Source organism: Falco peregrinus, chromosome 15 (genome assembly GCF_023634155.1).
Source record: "Falco peregrinus isolate bFalPer1 chromosome 15, bFalPer1.pri, whole genome shotgun sequence".
Classification (NCBI taxonomy): domain Eukaryota; kingdom Metazoa; phylum Chordata; class Aves; order Falconiformes; family Falconidae; genus Falco; species Falco peregrinus.
The window spans coordinates 8,186,205-8,211,341 of NC_073735.1; the positions used below are offsets into that span (position 1 = coordinate 8,186,205).

At 56.3% G+C, this 25,137-nt stretch overlaps 1 protein-coding gene across 4 annotated transcripts in view; it reads left to right on the forward strand.

The window, feature by feature from the left end:
- The first annotated feature begins 3,095 nt into the window (after positions 1 to 3,095).
- The window catches only part of BCL9L (BCL9 like), a 50,099-nt gene continuing 28,057 nt past the window's right edge, over positions 3,096 to 25,137 (forward strand). For 2 of the 4 annotated variants that reach the window (XM_055819321.1, XM_055819324.1), the window contains exons 1-2: positions 4,274 to 4,986; positions 5,479 to 5,566. The gene's annotated coding sequence lies outside the window, so the exon portion shown is untranslated. Of the gene's footprint in view, positions 3,583 to 3,613; positions 4,246 to 4,273; positions 4,987 to 5,478; positions 5,567 to 25,137 lie in introns of those variants that run through there. The other 2 variants (XM_055819323.1, XM_027790430.2) reach the window with 2 other exon arrangements.

Consider the following 25,137-nt stretch of genomic DNA (forward strand, 5'->3'; position numbering starts at 1 on the left):
AGCTCCCTGCTCTGTACGTATGCGGATCAGCAAAGCAGAGGACTGCTCCTAAAACAGGTATTTCTCAGCCCCAGGCTCATTTCCTTTGTCCAAATTCACCTGTGGGGCCTCTGCTGGAGGTTGGTCTGGGACTGGAGTGGGCCACTGGGACATGCTTCGCAAAGAGGCAGCTCCAGCTAACTGAGAGTCACATCATTAAATCCAGTATAGTTAATTGGACCTAATTAATCATATTCAGAAGTGTAATGAGGGCCTTGTCCACAGGGGTCTTGTGAAGGTCTGAGCTTGGGGCTGCCGATCTGGAGAGGCAATGGGAATGAACAAGTCCTAGAGCCTCCTCGGAGGTGGCTTGGGACCCAGCTTCCAGGTCCTCCAGATATCCTTATCAGCAAGAAGTGTGACAGGACAAGGCCAATCCATCTGACCCTGTGGCCCAGTATCCTCTGCATCCCTCAGAGACAGAACATGTCAGGAGCTTCTGGGAGGCTGCTCCCAGTTCTTCCCAGGGAAGGCTGGAGTCACAGTCACAGGTGGCTTCCTCTTGGTCCTTGACTAGTGCGGAAGGGAGACTTTTTATTTTCTGGGTGTATGTTTTGCAGCCCAAAGGCAGGAGAGCCCCGTACAAGGGAGGGACAGGTCACAGCCAGTCCAGGCATCTCAGCCAGAGGGGCTCGCTAATGTGCTAATGTACTGGTGACAACTCCTCGCCTGAGCTGCTGCCGTGGTGGTGGTGGTGTTGGCAGAGGGAGGCTTTGAGGAGCTCCAAGGACTCTGCTTTCCTGTCTCCTCCTCTCCCTGTCTGTCCTAGTGTGGGCGTAATGATAGAGGAGGGAAAGGGGAGACTGGGAGCCGGAGTCAAGCGTAGGGAGGGCAGCTAGCCTGGCAGATGTTAATTAAAGACAGAGGCTCAGCGTTGAGCCGGCAGCGGCTAGTCCTCCCACTGACCTTTCCCAGTCTCGCTTTGCCACTTTCATGTGCGCGGGCTGGGAGAGATGCAAAGGACTGTGATGTAGGAAGCCTGGGAGTCTGCAGGGAAGCAGCGGGAGGGAGAAGCAGCCAGAGGGCCTGGGAGGGACAGGTGGCTCTGCAAGTTGTCTCTGCACCAGATGTGGCCGGAGGGAAGGAGTTGCCAGTCTGCCGCTGGCACCGAGCTGTTGTGCCAGACAGCGGCGGCTGGGTGCTGTCTATAACCCACCATGCCTGTGCATGCTGTTGGCAGGGATGCGAGCCTAGTGCTCCTACTGGGAAGGATGAAAGCGTGAAAATATGTCACTGCTTGTTGATGAGGCGCTTGGGAGCTCACCAGAGAGGCAGGGAGGTGTGCGGCCTCCCTGCTGCCCGGTCCCTGGGAGGGGTACAGGGGGTACGATCAGGGGGATGGTGTGAGCAAACGATTCCCAAAGGCATGCCCGGCGCCTGGCCACCCGCGTGGGCTGCGGTCCCCGCGGGAGAACCCGGGGCCTCTGTGCGCGGTCCCCGCGGCTGCTTTCCCGGGTGCAGCTGCGGCTGGGCAAAGCCCCCCAGTGCCAGGGGCGGGGAAGCGGCCTCCGGGCACCCTCCTGCCTGGCGGGGGGCGCCAGGGCGCTGCCTGCCCCGCTGGGGAGCTGGGGGGGCGGCGTGGGGAAGGTGGCGGTGGGCTTAGCCGTGGCCCGGCGCTGCCGCCGCTGCCCGCGTGCTGCTCGCGTGAGGCGGGGCGAGGCGCGCGCTGCCCGCCCCGCCGGGAGCCCGCCCGTGGCTCGCCAGGGGGCGCTGCCGCTCGCCCTTCCCGCGATCCCGTCGCGGCGGCCCGGGGCAGGGACGGACACACGCGTCCCTCCGTGCCGGCACCCGCCCGGTCCCTCCGTGCCACCCGCCGCCTCTTCCCCTGCCTCGACTGCCTGGGGCCAGGCCGGCTTCCCCGCCGCGAGCCGGGGGAGGGCGAGTGCCGGCGGGGGCGGCCTAGTGGCGGCTGCGGCTGCGCGTGCAGGCGGAGCGGGAGGGCAAGGTGCGTTGGCGTTCTCAATCAGGGCCGCCGCTCCCTGTCGGCGGAGATGGATCCCTTGTCCCTGGGTCCCCTCTAGTTCTGCAGCGCTCGGGGATGCTGCCAAGCGGTCCCTGCCCCCAGCTCTCTCTTTCTAGCCCACCCCTGAGCAGTTAGCCTGCTGCAGACAGGAAGGTGACACATCCTGGTTAGGATGCTGCTGGCATCGTCCAGAAGTGGGTGGACTGCCTTAATAGCCTGATGTGCGTGTGCACTTGTGTGGCTCCCTTCTGCCTTGCGAGGGGGAGGGAGCAGGCAGAGAGCACAGGCAGCCGGTGAGCCAGCTGTGTCCGCTTTCAGCTGCATCCTGTGTGCCTGGAGCAGCAGCAGCCCCCAGCCGGGCTGCAGCTCCTGGGGTCGGTGGAGGACTGTGCTCCTGCTGCCCAGCTGCAGCAAATGGGGCGTTTGAGATAGGCGCTGCCTGCGCCCAGCTACCCCTCTAGCCACTTTGTCTCCTGCCTCCCTCTGCTCCTTGGGTCTCGCCCACCTGCCCCCACTCCCGTTACCACCACCCCGGTGTAGCTGTCGATGCAGGCTGTTGCTCGGGGGAAGAGGGTAGTTTTGGTGCACAGAAAACTTGTTAGTAAAGCCAGGAGCGTGCTGCCCTTTCCAGGAGCCGGGGCCAGCCTCCGTGTGCCTAGTGCACGGATTCCGGGAGAGGCGGCAGAGGGGGCGCAGGCTTAGACCTCCCCGGTTCGGCGCGGCGGCAGGGCAGGACGAGCGGGGTGTCAGAGCGACTGGCGCTGGGAGGCTTTGCAGGCTGATGTTCGGGGGGTAAGGCAGGGCAGGGGGATGCTCAGTCGGAGGGAGTGCGGCTGTGCCGTGAGGGGGGGTCTGGGGTGCAGCACGGCCGTGTCCCGTGTCCCTGCGTGGCCGCCCGCGCAGGGGACGGCATCTCCCCTTCGGCTGTGGGTGACCCCAGGGCGGGCTGGCGCTCCCGGGCGGGACCCCCCGGCCCAGTTGTGGTTCCCGGCAGGCCGCTGGGCGGCCGGCGGAGCGCCCGCGACAAGGAAGCGGTTAATCAGCGTGTAGGGCTTTTATTTTGACAGGGCAGCGCCTGGCTCCGCGCTCGGAGGAAAGTGAATGATCCTGTTTCTCCAAATGATTATTCAGGCTCCGGCGGAGAAAGGAGCACTCGGCACGCAGCGCCTCGCCCCTCGCCACGGCGTCCCCGCCCGCGCCCGGGCCGCCGCGCCCGCCGGCACCGCAGCCCGCCGCCCGCGCCCGGCCGCCCGCCGCAGCGCGGGGAAGCCGCCCGCGGCCCGGGGCCGGGCGGGCAGCCGGGGCCCGCCGCGGCCGGACGCCCACCCCCGCCGGCGGGCGCGGGCTGGAGCCGCCGCCGCCGGCGGAAGGAGCGGCGCGGCGGGGCGGGAGGCTCCGCCGGCAGCGCCGCCCCCGGCCCCGGCCCCGCGCCCCGCGGCGGGCGGCCGAGCCATGAGCGCGGCCCGCGCCGCCGGCCCCGCGCCGCCGGCCGGCCCTCAGCAGCCCGCGGAGCCGCGCCGCGCCGCCCCGGCGGGTTCGCCTGGCCTGCCCTGAGCCGCGCCGCCGCCGCCGCCGCTGAGGTGAGTGCCCCCGCTGGGCCCAGGCGGCCGCCGCCCCATTGTTCCGCCCCGGGGGGGGCCGGGGCTCCGCGCCGCCGCTGCGCGCAGCCGGTGGCGGCCGGGCCTGCCTCGGGGCTGTCACCCGGCCGCGTCCCGGGCGCGGGGTCTGCCGCGCTGCAGCCCCCGGGGGGGCTGCGTGCCCAGCGGGCGGGGGGGGGGGGGGGCGCGGCGGGGGCCGCCGCTGGTCCCGGCTCGGCCTGCTCGGCGCCCCCCCCCCGCCGGTCCGTGCCGCCGTGGGCCGCGCTGTCAGCGCTCCCGCTGCCCTCGGGCACGGCTGGGGCCTGGCTCATACTCGCCTGTCGGGCACCGCTCTTCCCGGGTCCTCGCGAGCCGTCGCCGCGGCCTCCTGGATGAGGGACGAGCCTCGAGCAGGGCTCCGCTCCAGATGCAGAGAACTTACTTGCGTCGCGCCCGGTTTTACCCGGGCTGCTCTGGATTCTGCAAGACGTTTTCGGTGCTGTTAAAGCCCCGGGGAGGGCTGGAACTGGGATCCTGGTAACCGCAGTCGCCGCATTGCACGTGGGGTTTAAATAAACTCTCCTGTCGGAGCCCATCCTAAGCATCTGGGGAGACCTCTCAGCTCTTTGCAGTGTCCTGCTTGATGGGCTTCCATTCGCTCTTGAGGTAAACTGGGCATGTGGTCGGCTTGGAGGAAAAAAGGGGGGAAACACCGTAACATACACGCTTTCCTTGTGCGCAGAGGGGAACCGATGTAACAAAACCTCCTCTGCGTTGTACTAGGGACGTGTCTTTAGCAGGTGGTGAGCTTGTCCTAGCCCTGCTCTGCTGGCAACCACTTGCTGGAGTAGAAATGTGAGAAGGATGCATATCTGAACACATAAGTAATGCTACATGACAGGGCAGGCTGGTGTTTTGTTGTGTGCGATGTCTGGCCGCCTTGGGGGCAGCGCAGTTTGACAGGGTGTTGGGCTGCCGTGCTGTACAGTTGTGTCCTGGCTGCGTGAGGCGAAGGGCTGCCAACAGTGTGGCACGGAGGGTGGCCATGTGCCTTTGGCTGCGGTGTGTCCCTGCAGAGTGGTGCTACAGCAGGCTTAGCTGCACGCTCCTTGACCTGCGGGATCCGCGCTGTGAACGTGGCTACCGCTCATTACTCTGCCCAAACGCTGTTTCATGCCAGGCACGCAGCAATGAGATGCAGCTCCTTCCATCCGTCAGGCGCCAGGTCTCTGCAAAGGGATGTGTGTGCGCGCCTTGTTTTGCTACTTTGGTGGCAGAAGGAATAAGAAAAGTGAATCACAGAGGAAGCGATTTGCCCAAGGTCGCATGGCGAGTCTCTGTCAGTGCCGAAGCAAGACCTCCTTTGACTCCAGTGCCTGCAATAATGCTGGTGGCAGTCACATGTAGGTATGTAATACACACCCAAGGCCAGTACTGGTGCAGAAATTGCCAGGTCCACATTGTTGCCTGATTCTCTTTCTCCTTGGCTAGAAAGATGAGCATATCAGTGTGCTGTGTCTGCAGCAGTTGTTTACTCCACTGGGGACTTTTTCCAGAGCATTCATGCCCTAAATGCTCTAGAACATTTTTGTCTGTTTTTGAACCTGTGATTTGCTATTTCAGCTGGGCAGAAGGGGTGATCGGTGCCTCCCCACCACCCTGACCTGTACCTTGGTTACCTAGAGAATTCATTTCGTTGTGTTTGGTATTTTCTGCGGTGCAATGTTGTAGGTGTTGCTATGTCTCCCTGCCCCTTAAAGTCCCTCTCCTCCTTCCAGACCCCCCTGCCCCTCCACTAGAAAAAAAAAAGGCAGCAGCTAAAGGAAAGCTTACTTAGAAACTTGAAACTGCAGTTGTTCAATTGGAGAAAGTAAAATAGTTATGCTTTGTACTTTTCAGCCCTCCACCTTCTGCATCTCCTTCGTGTTGCTGTTGGAAGCTGGCGCTCTAGCCACTGTGTAACAGAGGGGACAGACCGCTGTGTGAAGTGACTGAGCCATCACAAAGCTGCAAGTACTGAGCTCACTGGGCTAGGCTTCTGCAGGGCAGCTGCTGAGGATGTGCTGGAGCTGCTTTCAGCTCTGGGCAAACTTGAGCCCACGGAGCTGTGGACCTTGCTTGTGCTGGCTTGGCCTCCCTAAGGTCCTAAGGTTAACTCAGCCTTTGACTTTTCTATTGAGTCACTGACGCAGCTGGCATCACGTCCTTCATACTTGCTGGTTTTTTGGTGGGGGGAAAACCCTTTGCTTTTCCTTCTCAGCGCTACTGTTCTTTCCTGCTGAAATGCTGTGGGTGCTCTCCCTCCCAGCAGAGCTTGCTGTGCCGGAGGGGTGTGGTGGGAGGGAGCGGTAGCTAGAGAGGAGTCTCTTGCTTCCCTCTGCAGGGAGCATCAGCTGTGTCCCAGCCAGTGACTCTTTCTTACTGCTGTAGAGGTGTTACTCTTTGTGGCTTACCCTGATTGCCTTCAGTTGGTTGCAGAGTCCCGAGTAAAAGATGGGTCCTGGGATTGTTTTCCCCACCTCATCTCTTGTTGGTACAGTGTGCGGTTCAGCGTCGATGTCAAGACAGCCTTTGCTTCTTTGCGCTGTCTCAGGTGATTGTGTCGGTCTTGGCTGCTGCTAAGAGTGAAAGTTTTTAGCCACCAGAGTGCTTGAGGATGTGTCTGTGTCCCCCTGAGCTCCAGATGTCCTCTTGCTGGCACTAGTTGTGTATTCCAGCTGCTGCGGTAGGTTTTAAGCTGCTCAGGTCTAGCCATTTCATGGGGATGGCACAGGCTGGCTTCCAGCTCTTAATTCCTTAGGGTTCCATCCAGTTTTAAATACCCTGTCTGATGGATCTCCCAAGCAGGCCTCCTCTGGGGGAGTAAGTCCCCTGTGAAAAGGCACACATTTGCTGTTCCTGTCTGAGAACGTGTCGGGAGTCTGTTCCACCCATGAGCCCCTGAGCTGCTGTTGCTGCCTCTGTCTCCCAGGGATGCTGTCCGTCCCCCATAGCCTTAGCCAAGCAGAACCCCAGAGCTTGCCCTGCAAATGTAATTTTCCTTGTGCTGGTGCTCTTTTGGCAAAGAGCCGGCATTGTGCCAGTGCCCTGGAAGAGGGGGAGCATAGGGGAATCGTGCTACGTTTGTGACTACTTTTGCCATTTTTAACAAGAAACTTGCATGGATATATGATACAATGAAGGATAGAGACATCATAGCAATGTGATGTACAGATGCAACAGCATTTTGTCAGTGTTATTTAAGCTGTATCAGTGAAGTGCTAGGAGGGTTGCCAGCTTGACTCTTCTGGCAAATCAAAATCTAATGCAGGTCAGGACTCAGTGTCACTCAGCTGTCCTTTCCTCCCAGGAAGACATTGACTGGTAAATGAGTTTTCTGGTGATCTCGCATGTGGTTCTGTGTTTCCGGGGGTGTGGGAGCTTTGGGTGCTGACTTTATGTAGTTGATCTCCATGAGATTAAAAATACCCGATGAGGTTTCTTGTAGCACTGAAGCTGTGGAAAAATACAACCATCTTGGAGCAAGGGGCCTATGAAGCATTGCAGCTGCTTTCCCTTCTCAGTTGTGTGTTTCCAGCATCTCCGTGTGGTGCAGGGGGTGAGGGTGGCCAAAATGACATTCCTCAGTTCTTCCCGACTTCTGTTCCAAAGCTGCTTGCTACTTTCTGGCAGGTCATTCTGCTCCTCTGGTTTGGCTTCCCTTCTGCGAGCACCACCCCTGGCAGCCTCGAGTGGAAGGTACCCAGGAACTGTTACCGGAGGTTGGCGGGGATGGTTTCTGTTGCTGTAATCTGCTCTTCCTTGGCCTCTCCCTGGGAGGCAGCCCCAGCCAAACCACGTGGCATGGATGAGAGGCACCCTTCCTCCTTCCGTGATGCCTGTTCCAGGTCATCTGCTTGGCATCAGGCCCTTCCTGGGAATGGGGAGCTGGCTTTGTTTTCTTCCTACCTGATTTTCTTTGAAACTCAGAGGTGGAGAGCGTGATGGATTTTGTTCTAATTGAGACCAATTCACGGTGGTGTTTGCAGTTGCCACAGGGCTGTACTCAGCAGGAGCCAGCACTGAGGAAGCCATTAGTGTCACTGGCACCTGCTTTTGATGTAAGGGAGGACTACGCAGCTTGCCAGCCCTGCACGCTCCCCACCTCCTTGGTGAGCAGAGCCATGCTTGTTGGTGCCCTGGTCCCTGGTGCAGCAGGAGAGGGAGCACGGGACACCTTGGCATGGCTACCCAAAGCCTGCGCCAAGCCCTTGGAAATGGGCGTGCTGCTGTTGGGCATCCCAACCAGCTCCGAGTCCCGCTTGCTTGGAGCCGGACCTCCCTTCCCACCTTGCATGCCTGCTGCCCTTCTTCCAGGGTGTGAGACGGGCTGTCAGAGACCTGCAGCTCCCAAACAGGCAGGGTTGCCTTGATGCCAGCTATGACCCTCCACTGGAGAAAGCAGCGTGAGGATGATGGGCTGTGGCACCCTGGAGACACAAACGGGAACCTGTTCTGTTCTCGCTAGGTGCATGTCCAGGCTGGGTGCAACCAGTGGGATGAGGCCTGCTTCCCACTTGCTCAGCCCCTTCTGGAGAGGTGGGCTAGATTTTTGGCAGCTACTGGTGTCTGGGCACAAGTGGCCCCCTTGTATCCCAGTGTCCTTGCTGGACTGCCATATGGGTGCATCAGGCGGTGGTTACTCGCCCCTCCACACGGCCAGTGATGGGAGGGCAGGGCCTTCACCTGGCATCTTGTCCCGCTGTGTCCTTCTGGGTGGCTGCAGGCAGAGAAACATGCTAGCTGTGCCTGGGTGTCTTTGGGAGATGGCGCTTCCCCAATGTGGACAGATTGTCTGCCAGCTTTGGCCAGAGCTGCTAGAGAAAATGGTGCTTTGTCTCTGGGTTTTGCTTCTACCAAGAGTAGTAGCAGCTAGGTTTGGGGTTTTGTTCTTTTCAACTGCAACTCGAGATGCCTTGAATCCCAGCTAGGGGATGATGGGGAGCCTCTTCTGATGCTGGAGTAATAGCCTCAAGATGGCTTTAAGACTGGGCTGTGCGCGGTGCCCAGAGGTGGGGTGTCACCCTGTTTGGTGAGGAGCTCTGCTGGAGCCAAGTCCTGGGCCAGAAGCCAGGTTTGTGATTGTGCCAGAGAGGGCGAGACTTGGAAAGCGAAGCAGAGCTCCTCCTGTGTGAGAGATGGCCTGAAATACCGAGCAAAACCACAGAGTGCTCCTTGTTCCTGCCTATGCCTACTGGTCTTCCCTCTCCCTGAAGTATGTGGGAGGCCACAGAACAGATCTGCTAGGGAGCAGATCTGTGTTCCTCAGGCACCTCTGCTCCATCTTGCCTCTTTGGGCTGCTGGTTGGGTTGTTTTTTTGCAGTACTGTTTTTAGTTTGTTTTTTTTTCCCCTTTTAACCCTGCCTCTCCTGTTGCCGTACCTTCCCCATCCTTGCTGCCGCTGATTCGAGGGCCACCTCCTTGCAGACAGGCTGTCCAGAGCAATGCTGTTTGTGGTTGCACTGCTCCTTCTGTCACAGCTCAGCTGAGCAGCTTTCCTTTTCCTTGCTTGGCTGCTTACTGCAGCAGCCGAGGAGAGGAACAGGCCAGGATATGGTTTGTGTAGAAGATGCTCCGTGGCACTGACTGTTTACAGGCTCTGTGCTTCTCAGAATGTGAGCACAGGAAATGCCAGGCTCTGCTGGGGTCTGTGTGAGCAGCATGGCTCCTGCACGCTGGGTGTCTTGCAGCCTCTGGCAGTAGCGATGTTCTGTACAGTCACGGGCCAGGAGAGGTTTTAAGCATTCTGCAGAAGCAAGGGCTTGGGGTTTTTTTTCACCTCCGAAATCAAGACTGGGAGGAAAAGTGGAAGGAAATGACTTAACCAAGGACAGGAAAGGAATATGGGGCAGAGCTAGGAACAAAAGCCAGGATTCCCAATTCCTGCTCATCTCTCCTCTCCTGCTCGGCTGCCTCTTTGGGTCTGGGCCTCCTCTTTGAATCCAGGTGTAAGGGGGCTTTTCCAGGCCTTCTGAGAAGCCAGAGGTCAGGAGCTTCACTCTCCTGAAGTACCATCAATGCTTGGTGAGTCTGTGAGCTTTCCAGGCCCCCAAGCGTCTCATCTTCAGGATCTGCCAAGCTGAGAAAAAACTAAGTTAGGAAGCTATGACTGGTGTGGTTACAGTGGAAGTTGCAAACCATGTCCTTGGCTAGCAAGTTGAGTGTCTGGTTTTCCCAGGAGCACTGTGGTCCTTGTCCGATGTGTGCTCTGCAGAGAAATGTTGCTCTCCCAGAATGCCTTATCCTTGTGTGGAGGGCCATACCCAGGTTTCTTTTAAGGGTGTAAGTTAAGGGAAGCTCGCTCTCTCTGCTTGCAGTGTCCCCTGCTGAAGCTGGCTTCGTGGATGGTCTTCCTTGACTTGCCACCCAGGGCTTGGTAGTTGTCCCATCAGGTGTGCATTGGTTGCCTGGTTCTTCGGGCAGGGACTCTCTGGAACACTGCAATCTTCCTAGTAGAAAATGCATTCTAAATATCCTTTTAGGAGGAAAGATCCTGCTAGATACCTGTGTATCAGTGAACAGTTGTGCTTCCCTTCAGATGCGAAGGTGACCGTTGCTTCATTCTGGTGTTATGCAGTGCTGGGCTCCTGGCTTCTTGGAAAAGGCAGAGGGTGAGGCTGGGATCAGTAGAGGATGCTCGTTTATGAAAAGGCAGTTGTGAGTGTCCTGAGTAGCCACGCTGTAGGTCTCCATGCTTAGGGCAGTGGGAAGCTGGATGGGGAGCTCCAAAGGGCAGTCACTGAGAGCAAGGGCTGCATCTCTGGGTGACTTCCCGACAGCAAACTTGCCAGGGCTGTGGAAACCCCTGCAGCACTGGAGCTTTTACCACTTCCTCAGCAGGATTTGTTCCAGCACTGGTCTGCAGTGGAGGATCGGGCCAGACAGGGCCTGAATGGAGCAGGTCCGGCCACAGGCGAGCCTCAAGCGCGGCACTTAGGCTGGGCTGAAAGCTGCCTGTGTCCTGCCTCTGAGCAGCCTTGTTTGAACTTTCTCTGGCAAGGAGCAAAAGGAACCCGGGAGACCTAGGGCTGGTCCAAGCAAGTTTCCTCTGCTCTCCCCGCCCCCAGGTGCAATGAGGGGAATGGAAGCAGCTCCAGACTGCTGTCCCGGAGTGGAGCAGTTTGGGGGAACCTTGGTCACGACAGCTTTTGAGCAGACTTTTTTTTTTTTTTTTTTTTTTTTTTTTGCCTCTGGTGTTCCCTGCATCTTGGGCTGCAACGCTGGGAGGGGGAAGTGAAACTGTGGTTCAGAACAAGCCCTCTGGATGGCAAGAAAATTGCTGAGTAGCCAGTTTCCAGGTTGCGGAGGTCCTAGCCAGGGCCTGGTGCGGCTGCCAGAAGCAACAGGCTTGGAATTTCCTCTGCCTGGTGCCAGCTCCTCTTGGGCTGGCCACAGCACCTCTGCTGGGGCTGGGGCTCCTCTCGAGCCTTGTGGATGGGGCACTCCCGGAGCAGGGGTTACGCCGGAGCTGCCCCCCTCACTCTCACAGCCTGGTTTCTATTTTCTTTTCCAGGGTCCAAGCTGTTTTGAATTATACAGCCGGTGCCTCCCGCGGGGCTCCTTGAGCAGCCGCCTAACGAGCTGAGCTCCTGACAAACTTTGCTCTGGCTCTGGCTACGCTTGGAAAATTTTACAGCCTTTTCAGAAAAAGGAAATGCCAGGAAAGGCCTGTCTCTTCTTACTTTTATGAGGGGGTCCCAGTTGAGAGGGGGCGAGATGGATTTGGAAAAGAAGACAGGAAGGATTTTGTATACTGCGGTATATATGCTTTCTAGTGATTGGGGTGAGCGGGCTTGGTGCCTCTTACCAGAGTTGGGCACAGTGGGGCTGAGACCCGCAGGGCTCTTGGAGGGTGCACGATGGCCACAAAGAAGAAGCAACTCCTCTTCTACAGGGTGGTGGTGGTCTGTGTCTGCCCTCCCAGCTGCCAGCTTAGCTCCTGGCTGTTTAATCTTTGCTAATTACTCTTTTTTTTCTGAACAGCAGTGGTTTTACTTCTACTGTGGTCACAGCCAGTGGCTCCTGCATGTGAACGCGCTGCATGCTGGTCCACAAGGCTCGTGGGAGGGACCGTCACTGGATGCAGGGCTGGTGGCCTCCCCATCATGGGGGACAGCAGAGCGCCCAGGCAAGGTGCTGGTGGGCACAGGGATGTTAGGAGCACAGGTGCCACAGCACACAACATTTGACCCAAAAGGGACAGTCCTGTGTAATTTGCCCCTTTGGCTGAGCAGGCATTTAACAGTAGGAGAAGCCAGGACACAAAATATGCTGTGAGTTGCTCGCCTTTCCTTGGTAAGATGGCAGAGCCCTCAGTTTTGGATGAACTCCCCCTCGGTGAGGTGCTGAAGGTCTTCCCTTGCATTTGATTTCCTTCAGCGGAGCCTACCAGTGATGGCACTTCTCTCCTGACAATCCCTTCTGTCCAGAGAGGCACCGGGGGTACTGGCTGGTCCTTGCCATCCTCCTTGCATGTGTCCTCACAGTGTCCCAGATCCCTTTCCAATGGTAAAAAGGCATCTACCAGGGACAGGGGTGTCAGCTGGAGCCTGTAAAACTGCAGCAGCCTGGGGAGTTGCAGGGCTAATCCAGTGGGAGGGATCGAGGCTTCTGTGGGATCCATAGGCATCAGCTGCTGCCAGTCAGGGTGGATGAGCATCAGGCGTGGGCAGTGATGGCTCTGGGTGGAAGGAGCCTCATGCTGGTTTCGCTTCAAGGGCCTTGCCTGTTGTGCCTGTCAGGAGCACGGCTCTCGATAGCTATTTGATTTGGCAGCTGGCGCAGGCCTGGCAGCCCTAAGGATGGGTTGTGGGCACCAGAACCTTGTCCTCCTCTCCCTTTTTTCTGTTACTCCACCCGTCCCCAGCTTTCTGCTGTGTTGGGCAGGAGAAAGCACCTCCCTGGGACTTGCATCCCCTCTTCCACCTGGAAAATGTGTGATACGTTCCCTTTCCTCTTTCAGGGCTCACAGGCAGAGGCTGAGATTGTGTTTGACAGAGAAGCCCAAGTGCCTTTGCTCTGCTGCTGGGAGGCACAAGAGCAGCTCTCCTGTTGGCTTCTCGTGGAGAGGAGCTTCTCTGTCCCAGCCTCTTCCCAGAGCTCCAGGCACATGGGGAGCTGCTGGGAAAAGTATTCAAAAAAATAGCTAGATACCTTTTTGTTGTTATTTATTGCTGCAATGCCACCTGTGTATAGCTGGTTTAGAATGGCTGAAGTGGATGTTCTTTGTACTCTAGTTTTCCTAATTTTCAGGGAATCCTGTTTCACATGAACTTGATGCTGCGAAAGGAAAGTCCCAATCCCTGTTTGCCATCTTACTGTGAGAACAGCACAAACTCAAAGGAAGACCAGATTAGTGCAGGGGCATGGCTGCATTACAGTCAGTAGCACCTTTCCTTCCAAAACATTTCCACGGGTCAGCGGTTCAGTGGTGATCTGCCTAGGCTGCCCACCTCTGTTAAAGAGCTCTGTTTGAGTGTTGCTTCTCACTCTTTTTAAGAAAGGCAGCACAGTGTTCATTGTTTGAATCTGTGCTTTGGAGCCTGTTTCAGAAAACAAAACCAATCAAACTAAAACCACTTCTGAACCCAAACCTGGTTTTGCTCATTGAAAGTCAGTTTCATGAGTTGAAGTTGCAAGCCTTTTGTTGGTCAAAAAGGAATTACTTTCCCTTAAGCAGAGCTTCAGTGAAGATACGTCCTGCCACTTACAGATATTTTGATGTAAATGCAATTTTAGCCCTGATATTGCAGGTGCATGTGTTTTTTTAGTGAGAAGAGTAATTTACCCACATGTAAATTAACAAGTGTTTGTGCAGTCAGGATCTTAGCTGTAAGCAACTGCTTCCCCACCCCGCACAGTGGTTTCCAAATATTCAGAAACGCGGCTACTGGTGGCAAATGTTTATCATTTACTTTATTATGCTTTTTAATCAAAAGTAATTTTACAAAGTCCTAGTCTAATTAAAATGCATCACTTATTTTAGTAGGGTTTAGATTGGGGTTTTTTTGTCTTTTTTTTTTTTTTTCTTCCCTTTTTTAAGAGCCCCAGGTATTTTTCTTATGCTGGTGTGGACCCCTATGCAACAAATCTAAGGCTATTGCAGTAACAGGCTGCCTTCCATAAGTACTTTCCCCAGAACTCCCAGCAGCAGCTTACAAGCCCTTCGAAGTCTGCAGAGGGTAAATCTAGCACCAGCGAAGCAAACCAGTCGCCCTAGGATTCCCTAGTTCTTAGGGTAGTGCTGGCTGTGCTGTTGCGCTCCAGGGCCTTTCAGTGGAGGGGGATGATGTTGGCATCCCTCAGGGCTTCTGATCCGTGTCTGGGTGATGCCGAGCTTTGTATTCATCTCACTGCAACTAGATAGAGAGGTTAATTGCTTTGCCAAACCTCAGGCTGAATTGAGATTGCCAAAGAGGGTAGCAGTGGCTGATGGTTGGTTAGTTGGAAGGGGAGGAGGGAGAGGTGAGGGTGTGCAAGAGCAATGCCATGTTTTGGCATAGCCCTTTCTCTGAGACCTGATCCTGAGCATGTTGGATGGCTGCTGTTTCAGTGCCTGATCCGTGGCTATTGCTGGCTGTAGGGGATGCAATGGCTGGAGCTGTGGTTGCTGTTTGTAGTAATTTTGGAAAAGCTCTCAGGGGTGTGCAAAGAATTGATCGCTCTTGGAAACTGACAGAAAAATGCCAATAGTAAACATGTCAGGAGGCCAGGCACATACTTTTCTTGCTGCCTCCTTGACTCCCCACGGGGCACAGAAGCTGATGTCCCTGGAGCAGCTCTGTTGTCCCACTTAGCAGACTCAAACTTGGCTCGCACGTAAGCGGCTCAGCTTGAGGTGAGAGCCCAGCAGCACTCCTGCCAGACATGATGTGCTGATGGTCAGGGAGGGGATGAGGCAGAGCTGGGACCTGGCTCAAGAAGAACACGTGCCATCCAAGCTCCCTTTTGCATGCAAGGTGTGCACCTGTGGGGTCCTCCCTGCTCTGGAGACCTGTGGCTAGTGGCTGACCCAGAGTTTAGGAAGGAGGAGAGGTGTGGGGGAGTTGGGATTGTGGTGTGAAACAGTGGAGAATCTGTGCCTCGACCTTGGCCAGTAGACTAGTCTAATGCCTTGTCTGATTTGCATATCAATTAATTTTTATTTTAAGAGGACTCAAGTGGACCCAAGTGCCAGACTGCATCTCAGTATGCTGTAGGAGGAGTCCACGAACTGCTTGATTTGATCTGAACAACGACCCTGAGGGTGGTATTGCTTAATGAGCCAAAGACCCCTGGCTTAAGTCAGTTCCTTTCCACCCGTAATTGGCAACTGCCGATTTTTCTGGGGGTTTTGAGGTCCCTTTGAACAATTTGGGCAGTGAGTGAATGTGAGAGGGTCGTGTAGACCCTGGCGATGGTGAGGATGCTGTCTGATAGGAGGATGGCTTGCCTAGTATCTTCCACGGCCCTCGGATGTCCCAGTGCCTGGGGACCAGTTCTCTAATGTACTGTTCCCCACCACCGTATGTCTCACCAGACCAACGCTGCCTGGCTCACCACATCCCAGGTGCGGAACAAAGCCCAATGCCAAAGGGTGGTTCCGGGGTGGCTGCTGGATGCAGAGCTCCCCTGGTCAGCCTCACTGCTGCGGGGCAGGGAGGAAGCCAACCTCCCCTGCCCAGAGGCGGGAAACAAGGACCACCACGTGGGCTGCCTCTGAGCCCTGCCGGCACCTCGCACTTGCCGTGCCCGGGCTGTGGCTGTCAGTACCTGGCTGTGGCGTATGCCAGGACTAAAGGCAGCTTGTGGGCTGTAGAATGCTGCTTTCGCCCAGGCTCTCCAGCCAGACTTGGCCCTGGCATGACAGCTGTGCTGGGGCTTGTAGCCGTCGCTGCTTCCCGGGGAAGGAGGGTCTGGCAGTTTTCATGTCAGGGCTTCTTCCTCCTGCATTCAAGGTCTCTTGATATTCATCCTGAGGTCTTTCTCTGACCCTCAGCTGGGTTCCTGGGACTCCCGCTTCCCATCGCTGAAATAGTGATTACTGGAGGGAAAGGCAGTGTAAGCTTTCTCGGCAGTCTCTGTCATGTTTGTCCTGTTCAATTACAATGCAGCAGCAGTGGCACCAACCGCTGCCTTCCTCCTCTCGCTGGGCTGGAGCGCTGCAGGCTCTCGGCAAATGCTGTCTGCAGACATCTGCTGCCTCCTCCCCCACCGCCTCCTGGCAAGCGGCATCAGCTTCCCAGCGAACAGTCTGCTCTTTGCATCACCCCCTGCATGCCCGACCAAAGCTCCTTTCTGCTCTTACAGGCTCCTTCGTAGGACCTTGAAATGGTGGTTTCCCTGGTGCTGGCTGAGCTCCAAGCAGCCTTCCGTCTCACAAGACTGTGGCTGAAAAAAATCAGGGTGCCTGATGGAGGGGAAAGGCTTATTAAAGGTGATGCTTACCCGGTTCTGGCTTGTGATTCAAACAGGCAGCCCTCTCCTTGGCAGGTCTGCAGCCAGTGAATGAGGCCTGAGGCAGGCATGGAGTCTGGGGCAAAAAGCTTGGAGCTATTTGACTGGAGCAGATGCGGCAAGGTCAGCTGTGAGCTGCAGCCCTGGTGCCAGAGCTGGATGCTTTGGCCCAATGTCTGGCTCAGGACTGTCCTGCGCAGCTGCAGGGGCAAAGTTCGCTATTCCAGGTATTCATCTGGCCCCTTCAGGGAGAAGGGAGGTTTGTTTCTTTCTGCTGTGGCCGAGTGATGAGATGATGTGCTCCTCGGGTGCAGAGGGCAGCGGGGCTGTGGGTTTCTGGCTCCTGAGAGTAATCCCCAGGCTTGGTAGTGTTGCTGTCTTGGCAGCAGGAAGCACCCTGCAAAGTGGCGTTTCTGTGGCTTCAGGCTCTCGGCACTGCCACACCGGGTTCCTGTCTGTGGTTATGCATTTGACACCAAAAAGCATGGCAGCAGCCTGAGAGGAGATTTTTACCACAAGCCCAGCCAGTCCCCCAACATGACAGTCACCGAGATGGCCTGGCTGCACCATGGGTGCGTCTGGCCTGGGAGGGATGGAGCGGAAGGACTTAACGAAGAGGGCACAGGGAGTGTAGCAAACTCCTTTCTCCTGAAGCTGGTGAAGCAGTAGCTGGGAGCATGAAGGCAATGCTGGGCTGTGATCTCAGGGCCAGAAGGTGGGCTGAGGTATGCGGATTAGTTGGAAGAGATGGTAGAGGATGAAAGAGGATTCAGCAGCTCTGACTGTAAAGGCAGGTTTGGAAGAAGGAGCTGGAGGTATTGCAGGTGGGACATGAAAACAGGACCATGGAAAGGTGAAATAAACGAAGCCAGTGGGAAAATTTGCCATTTTGTACCTGGATCAGAAAGATGCGAGCACAATTCAAAGCGATTTAAGACAAGAAGGCACAAGTATGTGTTTGGAGGGAGAGGGATCATCTTCTTCACTGTGACCATCTTTGTGGTGGAAGGGTGCAGAGCCACAGCCAGATCCCCCCTGCTAGATTGGAGGAAGCGTGGTATTACAGAAGAGCACTGCTTGGGACACGGTTAGTTGACAGGAGGTTCTGGCCTTGCTGTTTGATCAGCAAGGCTGTGGTCCATGCCTGTGGCAGGCGTTGAAGAAGCAGTAGTGGGAGAGCTGAGTGACTGCCACTGGAGGGGCCCCTGAAATCACCTGAGTGCCTGTGAAGGATGTGGCATGGAGATGTGGCTAGGGCCAGGCATCTGCCTGATAGCAAGCAGTAAGACCAGGGCTGCATGGTGAGCAGGGCCAAGGCTCTGCCGTGTCACCAACAAAGGGCCCTGGTGCACCCGTCAGCATGCTTTTGGGTGCTGTTTTTTGGCAGCCAGGACCAGTGCTGCTGCACAGAGGGGAAGAGCCTAGAGCAGATCTGGCAGCCAGACCCGAGTTGAGTGCTTGGGTCTCCTGTTTGCCTGGGCAGTAACCGCAGGCCTCCCCCCTCCTCCTCCTCAGCACAGCACTGAGAACGAAGGAGACGAAGAGAGGGAAAGATGGGGCATGTGTCTGAGAGGAAGATGAGAGACGCCGCTAAGAAACAGAACTGAGCTCGCTTCCTCTTTGTGTGCTGGCGGATACTCGGTGGGGTGGGGGCAGCGGGGCTGGGCTGCAGGCCAGAAACGCTCACACACATCCCTGGAAGAGGAAGCTGAAATGCTGCAGGAAGCCATGCTCTCGCCTGCACTGTTGATGCAGAAATGCAGAGCTGGTGCATCGCAGGGGTGAGACAGCAAAGCCATGCCTCCCCCGCCAGCCAGGCCCTATCTGTCATCCCGGGAGGAGTCGGCTAAGGAGATGAGGGAACCCTGGCAGGTGCGCCCCCCCCACCCCCCATGGGAGCATCACTGGAGAACTGGAGATGTGGGAACCCTGGCAGGTAGCCTTTAAAGGCCGCCCCCCCCCCCCCCCCCCCCCCCCCCCCATGCCCCCGGGGAATGGGAGCATCACTGGCAGCTGGAGGCAAGGCTGGTAGATCCTGGTGTTTACCGATGCTGAGGAGAAGCAGAAGGTGCCATGTGGAGGCTGGTCACTGCCTGCCCCAGGAGATCGGCAGGGAAGTGGAGGAAGGCAATGGGGCATGACGTTACCCTGGGAAGAAAGTGCCAGGGACCAGGAGGTCACTGGGGAGGACATCCTTCCCTAGGGCAGAGAATGGGTGCCAGGAGTCCAGCAGGACCCTGCACATGGGAGCATTATCTCCCGTGGGTGCCCTGGTTAGTGCCTCTCCTTGTGACTTTGTGCCTGCAGGCTTCTCAGAGGCAGCGGAGACAGGTGTGCGAGCTGCAGGGACTGGTGTCAGGCTCAAGGAGAGTGGTGCCTGGGCTCTTCTCCCTTCTACAGTGGTGCTGGGTGCATTGCTGTGAGCCGCTTTTCCCTCCATGCCAAGGCCAGCACAGGGCCTTACCCCAGCACTCGGCTCTTGCTCTGCTGGGCTCTTGTTTTCCCCAGCTACGGAGCCTGGCTCCTGGACCTTGCCTACTGGTAGGACTCGGTTGCTCCTGAGCTGGGAGGCAGGCTGAGCATTGTCTGGCGCGCCAGGGAGAAGCGAGCTGCCTCCCCAGCCTGCAGCAGCCCTCCTCCCCGCACTCCTCTTCCCACGCTGGAGGGATGGAGGGGAGGAATCGCCCAGCGAAGGGTTAAGGCGTGCTCCAGCCGGCTGCTGGGGCAGCAGCCTGGGCCGAGCTGCAGGAGCAGTGTTTAGCAGCTTGCTCCAGTTGGCATCTTTCCCAGAGTGCTTTGGAAAAGCACTGACCTCTGACCCCCAGTACAAACTGAGCTCAGCACGTGGGAGGGAGAAATTACTCCCAGACCTTCAGGCTCCAGGGTTTACAAGCTGCCTGCAATAAAGCAGCCATTTTTTTCCGACAGTTACTAAATCTCCCCTTTTAGCTCTGCCGCAAACCTCTACCCGTCGCTCCCCCCGCCCCCAGCCCCATGTCTTGCTCCTGCTCAAATCAGAAACATCTCCGAAGGTGAGGCCAGCCTCTTCCCCCCAAGCCGAAGGCTGGGGAGAGCTTGAGCTGACAGTCCACGAGCAGTGCCCCTGGTCCTGTGGCGGCAGGTCCCGTCCGGCTCGGCAGCTGTTCTCGTGTCTCTGCCCACAGGAGTGGCGCTGGCTGCAGCAGCTGCCCCGAGTACCTTGCCGTAGCAAGCCGGGGGGTGGTCCTGCACCTGCTCCCTCCCGCCCACGGGTGTGTGTCTGCACCTCTCTTTGGAGTCCTCAGGAGGCTGTGGGGTGCTGCTGGAGATGATACTGTGTCCGGGGCAGCTGTCAGAGCGCGTTTCAGTACTTGGTGTCTATACCGGGGACTGGGAGCCAAAGGGCAAAGGTTTTCTTCTTGGTTTTGCTGATGGCTGGGGCAGCGCTGGGCAAGGCATTGTTTTTTTCTGCACCTCTGTTCTTCTATCTAGAAATGGGAGTAGGAGCCACAGGGTTTGCACTTACCTGTCAGCTCCTTAGGTAACTTACTCTGTCTGCACTCCCTGCAGTGAGCGAGGGATTAATCTCCAGGGAGGCTGGCCAGTTTCTATGGGAGAATACTGTGTGGGAGGCTCGTGAGGCTTCACCAGCTAGTGTTTGTAATGCCTGCTGCAGCTGCAAAGTACCACTTACTCACATAAGATTTCGTGACCATCCAGTTGCATGGAAGCACCAAGCTGGCATGGGGCGGTGAGCTCTGCGTGTCTGGTGCGATGCTGAGCATGCCAGCGAGTTGTGTTGCTGCAGAGGGTGTGGGGAGTGTGTGTTCATGTTTGTACAGCACTTTGGGAACAGAAGGCACTCGTTATGAGTGGCTACTGTGCCATGGGCACTGTGGGATCCAGATAAATAAAACGGGAACTGGTATTTCAAAACAACCTCTTCCCTGCTCCTCCCACCTCCTGTGCACATTCCTCTGGTGGGGAGCAGGCGGTGGGGAGCTGCCTGCAGCACGCAGACCTTGCCCACGGCCTGAGCATGGCTGCAGCAGCAGGCAGCCTATCGCACAGCTCTCTGCCCAGCAGATGCAGGGGACCTTGTATGCAGCAGTTCGCCCTGGCCTTGCTCGTGCTGACCAGCAGGTGGGTGGCACCTGCCTGGGGACACAGACTGCTGTCTCTAGCTCTCAGGGTGGCTGGTGGGAGCCAGCTCTGGGGCAGCCCTGGAGCCTTAGGCTTTTGCTGCACTTCTTTTCAGACCCAGCGGTTTGCCGGGAGCAGTGCTGTGGCAGGAGTCTCACGCTGCATGTGGCACCAGCAGCGGCCAACCTGTGCTGTGCCTTGCTCTGTGCTGAGCCCCTGGGCAGAATGTGGCAGGGAAGCCATTTTCCTAAACATGGCTTGGGCTGGTCTAGGATCTGCTCAACACGCAACAAAAAAGCACATTCATCTGAATCCCCTTCTCTCCCCTCTCTGAGAGCTTGGTTTTGTTTTTAAATCTATATGGCAGGCGACCAAACTGGCTGAGTCAGTCAGCTGGCTGGCCACCAGAAGTAAAAATGTGGTTTTGTCCCCTCCCTCATTCCCCCTCCTTCCTCCCAGATTTTTTTTCCTCCTTCACTTAGCGACAGTTTCATGTATTGACAACAAACCTCTTTCTGCCGCCTTCTCTCTCGGGGCCAGGACAAGTGGAAGCTGGTTTTTATTTTCAGAATCAGTCTAGGGGGAGAAGGTGCAGAATGGCAGCCTGGTTTTGCCTTCTTGCTTCTGCCAGTAGTGATGCTGTCTGGGAGGAGGGAGAGCTGCCTGCTGGATCCAGGCCTTTGCAGGCCGACAGCAGCATCTGCTGTGGTACTGGCAATTAGATGGAGGGATGGCAACTAGATGAGGGGACGGTGAGAGGTGAAGGGTCTTGCCTGAGGCCATGCAGGCCAGGCCTAGGACCAGGAGAGCTGAGTCTCCCTCTGCTGCTGGTACCCAGGAGCTGTGCCGGCCATGGGCTGGCTTTTGGGGTGCCGAAGGTGAGAGGTGAAGCTTTGTTCCTGATTGTTTACAAATGCTCCCAGCTGCCGTGTGCAGGTGTGGCTGCTTGCAATGCGCCCTGGAGTCAGCTCTTCCACTGGGAAAATGGGAGTCAACAACCCCCCTGTGTCAATAGCCTGACATCGTGTAGAGGGGCAGCCAGACACTGTGTTGTCAAGGGGGGAGCAGGGGTGTGGGGCTTCGCTGCTGGCAGGCTGTGTGGGCAGCTGGCCGGGTTTCAGGTGCCTCATGCTGTTGGGTTGCACATGACGCGTATATCCTGGGGACAGGGGCACAGGCATCTCCTCTTGTCACTGTTGTGGCAGGGGTCTGCTTCCACCTCGCTGGAAGTCATCGCTGGTAAGTGATAATACTGTTCCCTACAGCTGGGGGATTGCACAGCGCTCTCCCTGCCTACCACACCAAGCGGTGGGGTAAAATGGGTGAAGTGGAGCTTGGATGTGTACATGAAAAGGTTGAGAGCTCCTGCTTGCCACTGACAATGTTTCTGGGCCTCCACTTTGATCTGTTAATTCCCAGGAAGCAGCATCCAGGTTTGGGAGCTGAGCTTTCCCCTAGGCTGTCAGGGAAGCCACCGGTCAGCGTCCCACCTAGCACTCTTTCCCACACATAGCCCTGCACCCAGACGTAGATGGACTTGGGCAAAAGCAGGGCGCATGCACGGGGGTGGTTTTCTGCCCCGTGGCCTGTGCTTTGGCCATCAACATCTTTACTCTGTATGCATCCAACTTCTGCAGCACATCTGTGGGCAGCCTCATGACCTGTCCCCAGGGTGGAGGGCAGATGGTACAGGGGGTGAGGCAGGTGTGATCTGAGGACTGCCAGCTTGGCTCGTTGCTTGCAGCAAGCTCACGTCCCAGCCCAAACTGCGTGACTGGTCATGGGATTTCACTGTGTCCCAGCTCCCGGGGGGTCTTTGGGCACCAGAGCATGTGGTACCTCACAGGAGTAAAAACTTACTGAGCAAAGGAGGCTCCCTGGGGTGAGAGGAGTTTTCAGATGCAAACTGGCTGGTTGGTTTCAGAGACAGATTTTCTTAATTTGTATGTTGATTTTTGCTATTTCAAATGCATAAATTGCAGCAAATGCTCCAGCCTGACTCTGGCTTCTGTGTACTTCAGCAAGAGGGCTGCATGAGAGCAAGCACCGGGTTGGCTGCCATGAGCCATGCGGGTATCTGAGGATACCTGCGCTGGTCTGAACTAGTTTGCTGCTTCCTCTGTCATATATCACTGCTCAGTTGCGAGACATGCTTCCAAGGCAGCAAAAGCAGGGGAGGGGAGAAATTGATTTACTCTTTTTTATTTTAGCAGGAAAGGATGTGATGGGCTGAGAAATGTAAAAGGCAAAACAAATCCTCCAGAATATTTTGCTCCATTGAAGTGAAGGGAACTTAGAGATGCACAAGGAGGCTTGAGAACAGAGGGGGGAAAGGTGCCTGCGAGCTTCTGGTAAGGCTGAGCCTCTTTGTCACATTGTTACAGGGGGAATGCAGATGTGAGGGGAGTGATGGCTATCTTGTCCCTAAAAGATGTTCCTCTGCATGCGTAGTTGTGCCCCCACCTCTCCTGTGATGGTTGGTGGCCCTTCCTGTACTAGTAAAGCTGGAGGTGGCTATGAACACGCTGTGGCATGCATGCATCTGCAGTTCATGCAGAAGCTGTGATAGCAGGACACAAGCAGTGAGGGAAAGTGGGAAGTGCTGCCAGGATCTGGTGTTTGTTGGCAGAGGTTTTTGGGACTAGCAATGAGTAGAGGGCAAAGCATGCTGCACATTTGCTGGGCACTAAGAGAAGGAGCTTTGAGGTCAGGAGGGAGCTGCTGGGGATGCATCTCCTGCATTCATTTGTGCCTAGTCCTCAGCCTGTCCTCACTTCCCTTCCCCGTCTCTTAAGAGCTTGTGCCTGTAGGGTTGAGGACGTGTGGGAAGAGGAGAGCTCTGTAGCAATACCAAGTGTCTCTCTGATGGAATAACTGCATCTGATGTAGCCACACTTTTTCCTTAAACTTACCTGTGGTCATTCACTCAGCAAAGGTCCAGGACAGAAGAGGAGCAGGAATGATTTGGAAGGGAATGCAGTAACTCAGAGTGACCTGCAGATAGCTGGCACCTGTGGCCAGGTGCTGAAGTTGGAGACCGTTATTTTCCACCAAACATGAAGCCCACCGGGGGCCTGAGCTGGCAGAGGAGCTATTTGTGTGCAATGCTTTTGGAAGTTGTCTGTGTTAGTGGCAACCTACTTGGTCCTGGTAATTACCTGTTAGCTTTTGGTTTTGCTGGAGAGAATGGAGCAAGACTTGTCAGGTCTGTTTTGTCCTAGTCAGTGTTGTTTTCTGGTTCTTGGGCCCTTGCCTGGTTGGATTGCAAACCTGTGGGCATCTTGAAGTCCCATAGCTCTTTCCGAGAGAAAGACGGGGAGAAAAATAGTCCTGAAATGGCCCTGCTGTTCAAATGCTTTCCACCTTGTGATCTGAAACCTCTGACAAACTGCCTGGCCTTCAGCCCCCCGCTTACATCCTAGCTGTGCTGTACTCCCCAAAATACTGCTGCTGCCTTATAGCTGTTTGTGGTGTTCCTCCACCCAACGATATGTTTTTTAATGCTGAGAGAGTGGAGGAGGGAAGCAACCCTGAGGGACTACTTAACTTCCACACCTGCTTACATTCTGCTCCCCAGGCAGGTGACTGGAGTTTGGCACAGTCTGTTTCTAACCTCATCACCAGGAAAGATGCTTGTAACAAGGTCTGACCCATGGGCAAACTTTTAAACAAACACAAACTCCTGCATCAAATCAATACCTGGATCAATGGCTTTTTTTTCCTCTGTCAGAAATAGAGTATAGCTGTGTTGACTCAGTGTGCTGAGGCCGTTTCCCAGCACATCTCCCTGCCAAAGCCTGAAATGAAGAGCTGGAATTTCAAGCTCTTTCCGTTTACATTGTCACCCGAGTTTAAGGTGTACCTGCATTTTAGGTTTCTTGGAAAGTCTTGCTTACGGTTCTTAGAGCTAGCTGGCTACTTTGAGTACATTGGAGGGGTGAAAGACGGTGCAGCTTGGCAAACCCTGGGCAAAACCATGGTGGTATGTACTTTCTGCCCTCTGCCCTTCCTTACCAGTCAGGTTCCCTTCTAAATGCACTCCTCCAGGAAAAGCCAAATGACACCTCAGTAGTGCAGCACTCTGGTATGGCAGGCTTGGTCCCTTCCACCAGCCCATGTGGGCGGGTGCAGTCTTGAGAGAACCCCCCATGGTGTTTCTCACCAGTGGGCTCTGTGTATGTGCTGGATGAGGAGGCTTAGCTCCACACGTGCTCCCTTGCATTGTGGCAGGTGTTCCCTGCCGCATCGCTGTGGGGGTTAGCGACTGGCAAAAATGGAGCGCTCTGAGACAGCCCCATCTCGTACTGCAGCCGGGCACTTGTGTGTTTGAGGCTTTGTCTCTAGTTTTACTTGGTCTGGGAGAGAAAATCACTCTTGTGGAAGTAGTTAGAGATGAAAACCTAGCTGCTGCTGATCCTTGAGCTGTCATCACTATGTGGAGGATGGACACCGGTTGTCCCCTCCCTGTGGCTGTGCGTGCACATCGCCCCGTGATGTGGTGTCAGCAGGGCCAGCATCCAGGGCTGAGCTTCTTTGTGATGGTCCCTACTGAATAGTGGGTGTTCGAGTATGAGCTGTGCTTGGCACAGAGCAGGTGGACAGCACTGTGCCCTGAGGATGCTCAGGAGGACAGTCTGCTCCTGGACAATATGTGCAGATCTGGGAGCTGACAGGTCATTTGCCATTATGCCTCGTGAGCGTGGAGATGATCGTTGTCTCCTGGATTTGCCTGCATGGAGTGAGGCTAATGGGCTTGGCAGTCGGAAGGGTGAACCTACCCGAGTCTTTGCTATTTGGAAAGAGCCATGAGAGACTCAGAGCCCAGTCTACTCCCAGAGAAAGCTGTCATGTTTGCAGTAGGATCCTTGCCCCGGCTTTCTCTGTGGAGCGCTTGAGGAAATCCTGCAAGCCCCAGCTGGATGTGAGCAGGGTGGTGTGTCTCTGGCCTCACACAGATCAGG